This window comes from Dermacentor andersoni, chromosome 5, assembly GCF_023375885.2.
Source record: "Dermacentor andersoni chromosome 5, qqDerAnde1_hic_scaffold, whole genome shotgun sequence".
In the NCBI taxonomy this organism is placed as follows: domain Eukaryota; kingdom Metazoa; phylum Arthropoda; class Arachnida; order Ixodida; family Ixodidae; genus Dermacentor; species Dermacentor andersoni.
The window spans coordinates 50,418,202-50,430,703 of record NC_092818.1 but is presented as its reverse complement, the minus strand read 5'-3'; the positions used below and the strand labels follow the sequence as shown (position 1 = coordinate 50,430,703).

Genomic DNA, 12,502 nt, shown 5'->3' with positions numbered 1-12,502 from the left:
ACATACGCACAAATTTGAAATTCTGCTCTCAGCACTTTGTAATATGTAGATTAGGCTTTCTGCTAAAGAAAGAATTAGTGCTCTAGCTGTTCTAGATCATGAGATATCACTTCGACAGTCTAGTGAAGTGACCCAAAAAAATGTTTTGAGAAAACGTGCAAAACCCTACTTTATTTACAAATTTACAGCTGTAACAGCTCAGTAGGCACCAGGCATGTAGTCCTGCTGACTCGCAGCTCCGGTGTGCCGCTTTTTGAGGGACTGGCGCAAATTTTGTGATGCTTTGCATTTCTTGGCTGATGCTGTCATTTGACGCCTATATTTCTCGGCCATGAGGGTGCGACTTTGCTCGCTCGGATTTAGACATAGTTCTTTCATTATGTCCTTTGAGGCCCTTGCACACAGCGATGTTCCCAGTATGACCCACGTTCAGTTCGGCGTAAAGTTCGCGAACCGACCGCGCGCAGTCGCTCGTCAGATTACGCGACGCGCGATCGGCCGCTGGCGTCAACTTCGTCTTCACGTAGGTCTGGCACGTTTTCGTGTGAAGAGCCCGACGGCTGATGCCCATCAACGAGACAAACGTCATTGAGCGCGGTCTGTCGGTTCTCCGCTGCCTGCATGGCACGCCTAGCCAAAACGTTCACAGCAAAGGGTTTCATTCGTTCAGCACTGTGAACGCGCGGCGAGCTCCACACCGACGCAATCTCTCCACAATTTGCGCACATAAAACGCAGCTTCACAGCGAGTCCATATTCCCGCTCGTCTCGGACGATTTATAAGGCACCACTGCAGATGTTGCAGTTCGCAAATGTTAATAATGTGTTCACGGCACTCAAATCCACAATCGTAAACGTAGTCCCATCAGGCGGGCGAAGTGCATCGTCGGTGCTGTCACCCACACTCGCGTTTCCTCTCCGTCGCTGGAGCGGAAGACAACTCCGATAGCTTTGCTTTGGCTTTCGCTTCCTCCTCCTCCCGCTTGGAGGGTTGCCGGTAGATCGTATCTTGCCGTACGCGAGCGCTGGGTCGAAGGGTCAACGGCTGGCGGACTTGTCACAGTATCCGCAGCAGCCGATGCGGTCGTTAGGCCTGCCGTTGCTGCATCGACGATTTCGGCATCGGTCGCTGAGGTTGTGGCGTCCTGAGCGTTTTTTGAAGTTTTCGATGAGTGTCCGTCCCACTTTTTGCGCACCAAACTTGTGCCGCGTTCGAAATTTGCGTTCCGTTTCAGATATCGCGTTGACACTGGGGCAAGATGGCGCATCTCAGTGCGCGGCTCCAAGCGCGGAGCAGACGATGGCCATGCAGTTCCGCCAATCGGGAGGCAAGCTCAAGTCACGTGCACCGAGTGACGAATAGGAGGGCGTTCTAGTACCTTTCTTTGCCGCGCATTTTACAAGTGGCCAATGGCTGAATGGGGCCCGTTCTGGCGGGAATTTGAAGGGAAAAGTCGGCTCTTTCAAATGAGACCAAGATGTCCGCGCTAGCACACGTGGAAGAGCAGGCGCGCGTTTCGGAAAATATGCCGTTTCAGCGCAAGTTCCGCCTGAAATTCAGCTAGTACATGTCGTATAAGGCGTCACTGCGGCTAAAATACTGATGTTATCGGTATGAAATTAACAATATAGATGCAATAATAGCTGTACATTCCAAAAATGCAAGAAAAAAAATCGAGTTTTTTTCGCGATTTTTGGTCGCCACAACCCGTGTCCCCCCCTTAAATAATAGCTTCTCTACAGGTTGATCGTTTTTGTTTTAAGAAATTTTTAATGTCCGGTGGCAGGTAGCATAATTCTTGCCCTTGAGCTTGATTATTCAGGGGTGACATTATTAGCATGAGAAATCGAAACACCCAAATAAACAAAAATTCAATAATTCTCAATTACTTTACAGCACACATTGCAGTGTGTTAATTGTAGCTAGTGAGCATGCAAGACTTATCCACTTCAAATTTCTAGTCTGATGCCAGTTTCAAAGATATTTCCCAAAGTGTGGGATGAAATACATGGGCATTCCAGTTCAGTGATTCACTGCGTAAATAGATGATTTTTTTTTCAGTGGAACAGTGAATATTTAGGGCAAGTTTGATGGCACACATCTCTAAACGTGCGTCATTCTAGAAATCCATTCGAAGTTGGATATGCCTTGAACTCGCTGGCTACAATTTGTAAATTTCAGTATGTGCCATAGAGTGCAGTTAAACACTGCTGTAGCGAAATTATTTATATAACGAAGTATTTAACTTTTCATAACCTGTTGTGCATAGAACACCGTGTATTTTGAACCCCAGTATAACGAAGTATGTACAAGGTTTCATTGTAACGAAATTTCACTGCTGCCGCAAAGGAATGCCGAGATACTGGAAACTTGCGCTGACGCAGGTGGTCAAATGATTGAATTACAAACGGCTGCTCGCAAACGCACCTAGAATCGCGCGACATGAGCGACCGCCGACGTGGAGACGCTTGATGTTGCGTATAAAGTCTATGTGTGACGAGATCCTATTGTGCACTGTGCTTTAGGTGCGAGTTGTGCTCGGTACTAGTACTAAAAAAGTCCTTTGAGACAAAGGTGGCGGCTTCACGAGTGCCGCCTTACCCGCACGAGTAAAGAAGGGGGAAGGAAGCGAGCTCGTGGACAGAGTGGGGGTAGTAGGCGTGCCACTTCGTAAGCCGTCTTACTACACGTTTTGTATTGGAGGTTGCGTAATCTCGAGTTTCGGTGACCCATTGGATCGAGAGGCCGACGAAGCATTCGCTTCCCCCTGCCGGCTCTTTTCCCGATTGCGTCGTCCCAGTAGGGGCGACGCTATCGGCCGCGGAGGACGGAGTGTATTCGAACGCGTGGTTGGCTTCGCTAAAGTGTACTAGACCGTATATTCTAGTACACTTTAGCTTCGCTTAATTCATACCGCCGAGAAGACATCGTCGACGTACGTGACCTGAAACAGTATCATCCGTCGCCGGCTCCCAAATTCATCAAAATTGTTTTCTTACTCAAGTTTGCTTTTTTCGATTGCCCTATAATTAGAGAAATTCTGCGGCCCCTTTGTGTGTCAGAAAAATCAATCAGTGACCGTATTTATTTGCATAAGAGGACTAATTTCAGTAGAACGAAGTAATTTACCGACTTCGTTATATCGAGGTTTAACCGTAATTCAAAAGATAGTGGATTTTTTGTTAATTTGTTGATTATGTGTTTCGATTTATCATGCAAGTAATCTCCGCCTCTGAATAATCCAGCTCAAGGGCTAGAATTGCGGTATCTGCTACAGGCGATTTTTTAACATTCCACAAAAATTTAAAGAAATGATCACCTTGTCATACCAATCGCATGACCAAAAGCATTGCAGTAGCTCCTCGGTACCTGCCGCATTAGCTCAGTTTTTCTATGGCGTTGCTTTGCTGAGGTCGTGGGTTTGCGGCCGGCCGCATTCCGATGGGAGCAGAATGCAAACACGCTCTTGTACTGTGCACGTTAAAAAAGAACCCCAGGCGGTCAAAACTAATCCGTAGTCCCTCACTGTGGCGTCCCTCGTAATTGGGTCATAGTTTTCGCATGGGAAGCACCAGTATGTAATTTATCAATAGCTCCTTGGCACGGGTTATTTTGAAATAGGCTACAGTCCAACACGCTTGTCACTATTCAAGTGCAAGGAACAAACATTTTATCTAGGCAGAAGCACAGTCAAACCCACTTGTAGCATTACCGGTTTTAGCAACTTTCGAATGTAACAAATGAGTAGCTGCCCCACCTTGAACGTTTGTGTGTTCGGTGGTAAAATAAACCTACTACAACTTTCCTATCTATGCAGTTAATAGACTTGCTCTGGGGTAAAAGCTCGGCAAAAAATGTAACTGCGTCGCCGCTGCCATGTTGTTACCGATAACTTTCGTAACACTCCGAAACAAGCCAAATATAAGGCAATGGCCTAGCATTTATACATAGCACGTACGTATGAACAGTGTGTAAAACTTATTCCGTGTATCTTTTGAAAAAGCCGATGGCTATTTACAAAATTTCTGCGGTGCGTTTCAAGGCGCCAACATACCAATGGCAGGGTGCCTCATTGCGCACCTCCTCCCCCGCTTCATGCAGAGTGGCAACATTCTTTTGAAGGGACCGATGCCGACATAACCACTGCGACGCCGGTTTTTTTTTGTCAGTTTTCTCGGCACGCTCCGCCATTTTTCATCTCTCCTCCGACGGTTACAAGCCGTCACACGCTTTCCCAGCCGAGTTGCGACTTTCGCAATATGTCTCGGTGCTGCCACAGAACACCTGCGTCCAGCAGTGCGAGATGACTGGTTATTGTTTTCAATTCCGAGAAATCGAAAAAAAAAAAGGTCTCTATGGAGAGGGAATATTGTGGTTGTAGGGACCATTCAAAAGTCTTTTTTTTTTACATTTTATGTATGCTCAAACATGTTGCAAAAGAAATTATCTTCCTGTCATCATTAGTTTAGGAGTTGCAGTGAGTTTTCTAACCCATACCCTCATATTGCGGAACTGAAAATCAGTGCTATTTCTTTTCTATAAATATTCGTAAAACATTTTTTCGTTTTATTTTGTCGATGAGCAGCCACACCAACAAAAGAATAGCGCATTTCATGGATGCTCCAGCTATGAAGCTGGTGCATTTAAGCCTCTGTGCTGTCTGACATCTTTCACGTGGTTTGAAAGATTTGTTTACGTTTTTCTGAAAAGATTTTGCTCCGCGTACCTCATATTACGCCATCTTTGATAACTTTTTTCTGAATGAATATTTTGATATGAAATTTTGCACAGTCATTCATAGAGATGCATGCAACCAAGTCGAACAAAAGAAACTGATGCAATATTTTTGCATTTACAGCTCATCTTGCAAATAAATTTCGTCCAAGCTCGCAATTCTTTTTCACTTTGCTTAGTTTTTCGAACATTACTTCCTTAATATTTATCACGTTGCACTTAGCGTAGTTCATTGCATAGGCACTTAGCTAAATGAAGGCCAAAGCTTTACTCAATTCAGCAATTCATTAGTTACTTATCATTGCTGGCGCGACTAGCACATTTATCACCATTTTACGACAAAAATTACTTATCAAAAAATCAACTGGACCATTTTCTGCACTTTAATTAGTTTAATAAGATAAATAAGACATGTCTGAAAAAATTTATAGAAATGCTGGCTTCCGATTTTTTTCGCAAAACCTTCAACGGGACAAGTGGCAGACTGAACGCCTGGTATGTGTGCAATGCGAGTACAGCATGGTTTGCTTTTATAGCGCCTTTACCCCACATCACCCCACCTTTACCCCACATTGTATTTGACGTGTCCGTAGGCAAAAATGTGGGCCATTCCCGGAGGTAATGCAATACCGGGCCGACCCGCAGCAGAGGCGAAGCAGGCTTCAAGCACTCCGCCCTTACTGATAATAAATTGAAATCAGTAAATCAAGATTTTCGTCTATTTTTCGCGTTTGGTCGACAATAAAAGTGAGCGTGAACCGATCGCGGAGATTGTGCAATACAGGGCCGACCTGCGGCGGAGGAGACGCAGGCTTAAAGCACTCCGCCCCTAATAATAATAAAATTTGGTGAACGCTTAAAGCATTCAAAGATTCCTGACAGCTTCTCACGCTTCTCGGCAACTGCGGCTTATGTAACCGTAATGTTTACCGGGAAACGCTGGCGTCGAACGCTCTGCACGAACGCGAGCTTTCTGGTAGAAACGCGGCCTCTTGCGCGGGCCGATCCAGGAGGTAGTGCACAGCCGCGACAAGAAAGTTGCATCATTTTCAAGTTTCTGTTACTGTTTCGCACTTTTAATGTTTCAGTCTGAGAAGATTTAACATAAAAGGCACGCGCTGTCGCTGTTTTGTTTCACGTCGTTTGTTTGCGGGCTGTCATTCTCAGAATTCTGAGGAATAACTTTGTCAAGTATATGCAAGACAGGTATGAACAACTTGAGTGATAGAATGGTGCGACAATATAACCCACGTATACCGCATGCCATATATCAAGGCGTGGCATATACATATACCTAAATATATACAGGAATTTTCGCTCACGGGGGCGCTGCTTCGGGACGCCGACACCGGATTTTCTGCGACACGTGTTAATAAATGAAATTGACCATAATCCATTGTTTCAAGTCGGTGGGTATACTATAATCATTAGTGAACAGCACATCGACTCACGAGCAGGAGGCAGTTGCCAAGTGTACGCCAAGGACAAAATGTATGTGCAACCATACACCCTTGCCTCGCAAGAGGACAATGCCACCGACTGCGCGGATGTTTGTGCCGTAGAAACGATACACGGAATTGTAATATCCAGTGTGTATATATATTCTCCAGGCACACCCAAGTGTGATATCGAGAAGTTCATGACCACACGTACACTTTGTACGGTTTAGCCGTGATGACAGTGTACCCCTGTGATCGATCATAATTGGAGATTTCAATGTGGACATTTAAAAACCAGACAAGAAATGGTTCACCCAGCTTGTGCTAGAACAGTTTGGTCTGAAGTACCCCACCAATCCAAGTCACTCAACAACGGTCGTGTATATATTTATCTTTTGCCAATATTTGGCACCGGGCTTGACAATGGAAATTTTAATCCAAGTAACGTGACGTCATAAAGCAGAGCGCACAGGCCTTCTGGCTTGGCGCGTTTTGATTTGGCCTTATCGAGGCGCAGTTAGAACGCAGGCAATAGCTTGCGCGGACAAGGAACGCGCGGATAACGGGTTTCCGAGAGCGAAGGTAATTTGGCGCTGCGTAAAGCCCCTCAAACTTTGTAAAGCGACACTCGATCTCCTCCTCGTTTCTCCTCTCTCACGCTCCCTCCTCGACCTTGGCGCCACTCACACTGCTCGAGCGTAGCAACGGCGCCAACATGCGCTCCTCGCCACTCCGTAGACGCTTGTCGAGCAAAAATGGCGCTGAAGCAAGGCGCGAGGGCCCACGTAAAGCTATTAGGCCAATAGAGAGAGAGAGAGAAGTGGTTATTGAAGGGAAAAGGAAAGGTTAACGCTATTTTCTGCAGCCCTTGCGGGAGCACGTTTCAGCGTCAACAGGGGTGGGGGGAGATAGTGGGAGCAAAGGAGGTAGGAGAGTAGGGGGTTAAAGAGTCGCCATGGCAGCGGCTGAGTAAACCGGCAGGAAGGGCCTAGCGGGTCCGGCAGGAATGGTAATCTGGTGGCGGCGAGCACCCGTGCAACAGCAGCCAATCCTCAGTCGCAGCAGGAGGGAGGTCTCCCTGAGTGCGAGGCCGCGCTGTGGAAGTGGTCGCGGAGGGCGGCCCAAGGCAAATAGCGACGCGGCGGCAGCCTCGGCCAGAGCGCGCGAGGAGGATGCGGTATTCTTCAAAGCGTGGCACTACTTTACGAAGTTTAAGGGGTTTTAGCGCCGCGGCGATGCCCTCTCCCCTGTCGCAGGCCCTCTGGACAGCCCGCCACAGGGGAGAGAGCATCGCCGTGGCGCTAAAACCCCTTAAACTTCGTAAAGTAGTGCCACGCTTTGAAGAATACCGCATCCTCCTCGCGCGCTCTGGCCGAGGCTGCCGCCGCGTCGCTATTTGCCTTGGGCCGCCCTCCGCGACCACTTCCACAGCGCGGCCTCGCACTCAGGGAGACCTCCCTCCTGCTGCGACTGAGAATAGCGACGACGTCGCTATTGGCCTAATAGCATCACGTGGGCCCTCGCGCCTTGCTTCAGCGCCATTTTTGCTCGAGAAGCGTCTACGGAGTGGCGAGGAGCGCATGTTGGCACCACGATCTTCCGACCCCGACGTGGGTGCGGCCCGCGACGGCTACGGGGATTCCCTGAAAAGGGAGGTACCCTAACGCGGTTCCTCAGGACCATTAGTAAAGTTCTTTCTCTGTCTGTCTGTCTGTCTGTCTGTCTGTCTGTCTGTCTGTCTGCTCTCTCCCCTCACACAACATCTGGCACGCTACTGGGACAGCAGGTGTCCCCTTTCTCCTGCTCTTCTCCGTCGGAGCGCGCTCGTGCTGCCGTGGCGTCGCAGCCATTGGGAATTTAAGTGCCGTTTCGCCGCTACAGACGCAGGCTTTTTCGTTCAATGAGCCATTTGACGCTTTCGCATTAAAAAGTGATGGCTCACTGAGCGGACATAAAAAAAATCACTTCAGAGCAATTCCTACGGATCTGAACTCATTTACTTTAAAACTCAGCAGGACTCTCACAACGCGGACACTGCCATCTTCCCAAGGACAACTCATTTGCAATGCACACAGCATCGTCCATGACAATAACTCCTCCTCCGGAATACTGTATACTCTGCAGTCACGAATTATGATCGACTTTCAATATGTGCCAAAGTTACAATGCTAACCGCAGAAATGTACTCCAAGACGCTGTAGACAGACTGCACCCGAAAAAAAGTCAGGGTGGTTGGTATAGGCCAATCTTTGTGTACGTTTTAAATCTAGTGGAGCCTTGTAATTTTTCTTATGCGGTTAACATTCTTTGTTTGTATACTTTAGGCACTTTGAGTCTATCTACTAGTCTCTTAATTAAGCAGTCGTGATGACGTCGTGGTCGTTTAACTGGCCATATACCTGTATATCAGGATGCATGCATGACGTGTATGTCACGACACCCGGAAATCGTTGATATCCTCGACTTCCTCGACTACACCCGGGCGGGGTGACAGAAGACCTATGGGCCCCGGGTGCCAGACGACCTAGCTACGCCACTGGACACGGTATAGTGCCTTCAGTAAAGTGGTCGTGTGTAACTAACACTCGTCACGTTGACGTGAAAAGTAGTCACTGAGTGTAAGCAGAGGGTTGATTTTACTCGCATGCTAATGCAACAAAAGAAAAATTTTTAAATGAATAAAAATAATCTCCGAGGTTTTAGTACCAAACCAAGATCTGATTATGAGGCACGCCGTAGTGGGAAGCTCCGGATTAATTTCGACGAAATGTCCATCGAAATGTGGCTGTCATGACCGGGATTCGAACCCACGACATCGAGCTTAGCAGCAGCGTAGCGCTGCATCCACAAGCTACCGCGTCTAGCCCGCAGCTTTATGTTCGCAGCTTGATGTTTGTGTACGAACCAACGTTTTGTACGAACACAATAGTGTACGTACCACTATACGCACTGTACAGAACTTGAAAAAAACAAGATGCGTACACATATATGTGTAGAGTACGTACGTGACTGAAGGGCAAATGCACAGACGTGTCTACCACTTTCCAGAGTCTGTGCAGCGCGGAAAACTTAGTTAAGCAATTCCAATGGACAGCTATGTATTTTTTTAGCTGCACCAAATTTTGATAAAAATTGCCTGTGGCAGATAGCATAATCCTAACCCTTGAGCTAAATTAACGGATGAGGCGGCCATTACTTCTATGAAAAAGTAAGATGATTAATTAAATAATTAACACACACTAATTGTTTTTAATTATTCATTATACAGCACATGTTTCAATTTGCGTGGCTACAATTAGTCGTCGGCTACAATTAGCCGACGAGTTCTCAAGGTGTATGCACTTGGAACGAATCTTCAATACTGCGCCAGTTTCGAGGTATTAATTTTCAAAGTGTCCGACGAAATGCATTAGCGTTGCAATTACTTTGGTGCTGCAATGCATAAAACAGCGTGTTCTTAAAAGAAGTGGGGCAGCACAGCAGTGCGTATTTACCGCAAGTTTGACGGCGCACATCTCGAAACCGGTGTAATCCTCAGAATTCGTTCCAAGTCAATATAGATTTAAATATGTACCGTGAAGTAATTAAGAAGTTAGTGTTATGTTGATTATCCAATTAGGCATTTCGATTTCTCGTACTAATAATGGTCGCCTGATAGATTCATTCAGCTCAAGGGTTACAATTGTGCTATTTGCCACAGACATTTTTCTTTTATTTCGGTACAGGTTAGAAAAAGAAAAAAAAACGGCTGTGGTTCAACGTGGCTTTAACCTAGTTACACGAGCGAAAACTCTATTAAGCATGGTTCGACACGGTTCTTCAGTGCTTCTTCCCGCCGAGCTATGTCAGCAGGCTGCTCAGACTCAGCCTGGTCCTCAGACTCAACGTGCTGCGAAGAGTTGACGCGCTCGCACCGGCGCGTGTTTCATCCACGGCGAGACTGAGCCACACCGCCACACTGAGCGACCAAGCCAACCAAGCGCCGGCGAAGCAGCTGTCTCGCCCAGTCACGTGGTACACAGAGGCGAGGCTCGATCGAGCGAGCGCAGCTGCGACGCCTCTCCGCAGCGGATCACGTGACGCGACATCACACCTTCACACTTGCGCGCCGTCGACTGAAGGTCAAATGCGCGCCGAGATTGAATTTTGGAGTTGTACCTAAAAAAACAACTATCGCTCTTAAAAAAAAAAAAAAAAAAAATGGAACAGGATGCCGTCCGCAGAACAAAGGGAGACACCGAAGCAGGCTTCCCCACACACTGATCCTTGTTGTGGAGAAGCGAGCATTGAAGGCCGTTTGCAAAGCGAAATCTGCAGTGGTTTCTTGTTGGGTCGCGGCGGCGCTTTTCGGCTTCCCCGATGCGTTCTCAGCGACGTTTATGGCGACCAATGGCAGAGTCCTTGTGCTGCAAACGTCACGGTGACTGTCAGTGACAGCATGCTGGATTTATTGGCTCCTCGTGGTGTGTAGAGCAGTAATCGGTTGGCCAAAACGATCGCCATCTCGACTATGGGCTGCTTAAATGGGGTATTCCGCGAAATCTCAATACTCGTAGCCGCAATAAATAAAAATATATAGAGTAGTTGATTTGAAAATTGTTACAGCGCTAACACATGCATCCACAAAGTAACAAGGACGATACATGTTACTTTGTGGTTGCATATGTGTTGGCGCTGTAAAAATTTTCAAATCAAGTATGCACCAACTCGCCCAGAAAGAAGTTTTAATGAATATATACAGTAGATTCCTGTTAAGACGAACCAGGTTAAGCCTAATTTCCGGATATTCAACCAGATGTGTGCGCATTTTGTTTATTTCCGAGAGGTACAATGCACAAGAAACGTTTAATTAATAGGAACCGCTGAACAGCTTCCGCGATAGGCCTAGATGAGGTCCGAATCGGCAGATTGGGGGATGCAGCTCTGTCGGCTACACGAGGAGCGAACGTTGTTTCTGTGGACAAAAACAGCCTCGCCAACGTCAATGACTTGGAAAGCTGCCGTGCTGGCGCCAAAACGTGATTGAGGGCCTTGTGCGGACACCTGCCAGCGATCTCCACGCATGGCGCAGCTATTCCTGAATCCGCTGGTACTTTTTTTTTTTTCATCAACATGAGGACAAAGCAAAATGTTTAGATGAGATATGTCAGCTTTATGATAGCACACAGGCTTGCACAGCGCCAGCAAGCCACAATTATTCGTTAACATTAGCGCACATAAAGCAATGCTTTGCATCGCACACATCAAATAAATTAGTTTTCACAGCTGTCCTTTGGTTCTAAATAAAGCTGCTCAATCAATTTTTTTAAAATATTTGGGTACTGCATTCGAATTTCTTAGAACACTTCTGTTAAGACCAACTTCTGATAAAATTGAAGTAGTCACTTAGCGCGATAAAAACACGGAAACAAGAAAGGTGGACAAGGACAAGCGCTACTCACAGCTGTTTAAGGGAAGGAAGGATAGTGCATATATATCCTCTTGTCACGCATGCGCATACCAAGCAGAAGAGAACAGGCACATGCACATCAAAGGCGATTGCGCAAGAAGTTAAATTCGGCATCTAGTGATGAGATAGAAGGCTAACTTATACGCCTACCTCTATTCTCCTTGACAAAGAAAGCCTCAAGAGAGAGCCTGGAAGAGTCGCTGCCGCCCCTGCCCACAATAGCAGTCGCAGAAAATCGAGCGTCACAACCAGACGCGCTAACATGAGCCACCAATGTGCGCCCTTATCCTCATTTTTCTTTAGTTTTTGCGCTTGTTCCTTTAAACGGTCATTCACGCGCAACGCTCGGTTTGTCCAATGTAGAGCTGCCCGCAACGGTGCAAAGGAACTGCATATACAACCCCTCTGGAGCACTTAACGAAAGGCTTCCGATGCCTCGTGCGGCAGCCCCGCCTTCTCTCACACCAAACTCGAGAGCACAGCTTCGAAAGCTTGTTGGGCGCAGAAAAAAAAAAAAAGCGTGAGCCTTTTTTTTTTTTCTTGAATAAGCTTAAGGGAACAGGGTAGGCAAATTTTCCGAAGAAAATTGATTTTTTGTTTTTGTGTAATTTAAAATCTCTATTCTTTCCTTAACATGACCCAGTGTTTCATTTGCGCGCACGCAAAATATTTACCTCAAAATCAACATTTTTCGAAACCTAGGCGGCATCCAGCCACGCCCCCTTTGACACATGCTCGGGATCATTGCCTCTCCTAAACTGAAAAAAAAATTTTTTTCACCGCCTATTTTTTGTCACGTTTAGCGGAATGGCTGTCACTCATCTGGCAACAGTGAAAAGCTAGCTAGTATATTTCACTTAGCCAAACGAATCCTAAGACG

General features: G+C 46.7%; 1 pseudogene; it reads right to left on the bottom strand.

Moving 5' to 3' along the window:
* Window positions 1-5,330: 5,330 nt before the first annotated feature.
* LOC140218658 (U2 spliceosomal RNA) lies at window positions 5,331-5,492 on the bottom strand (annotated as a pseudogene).
* Window positions 5,493-12,502: the final 7,010 nt, after the last annotated feature.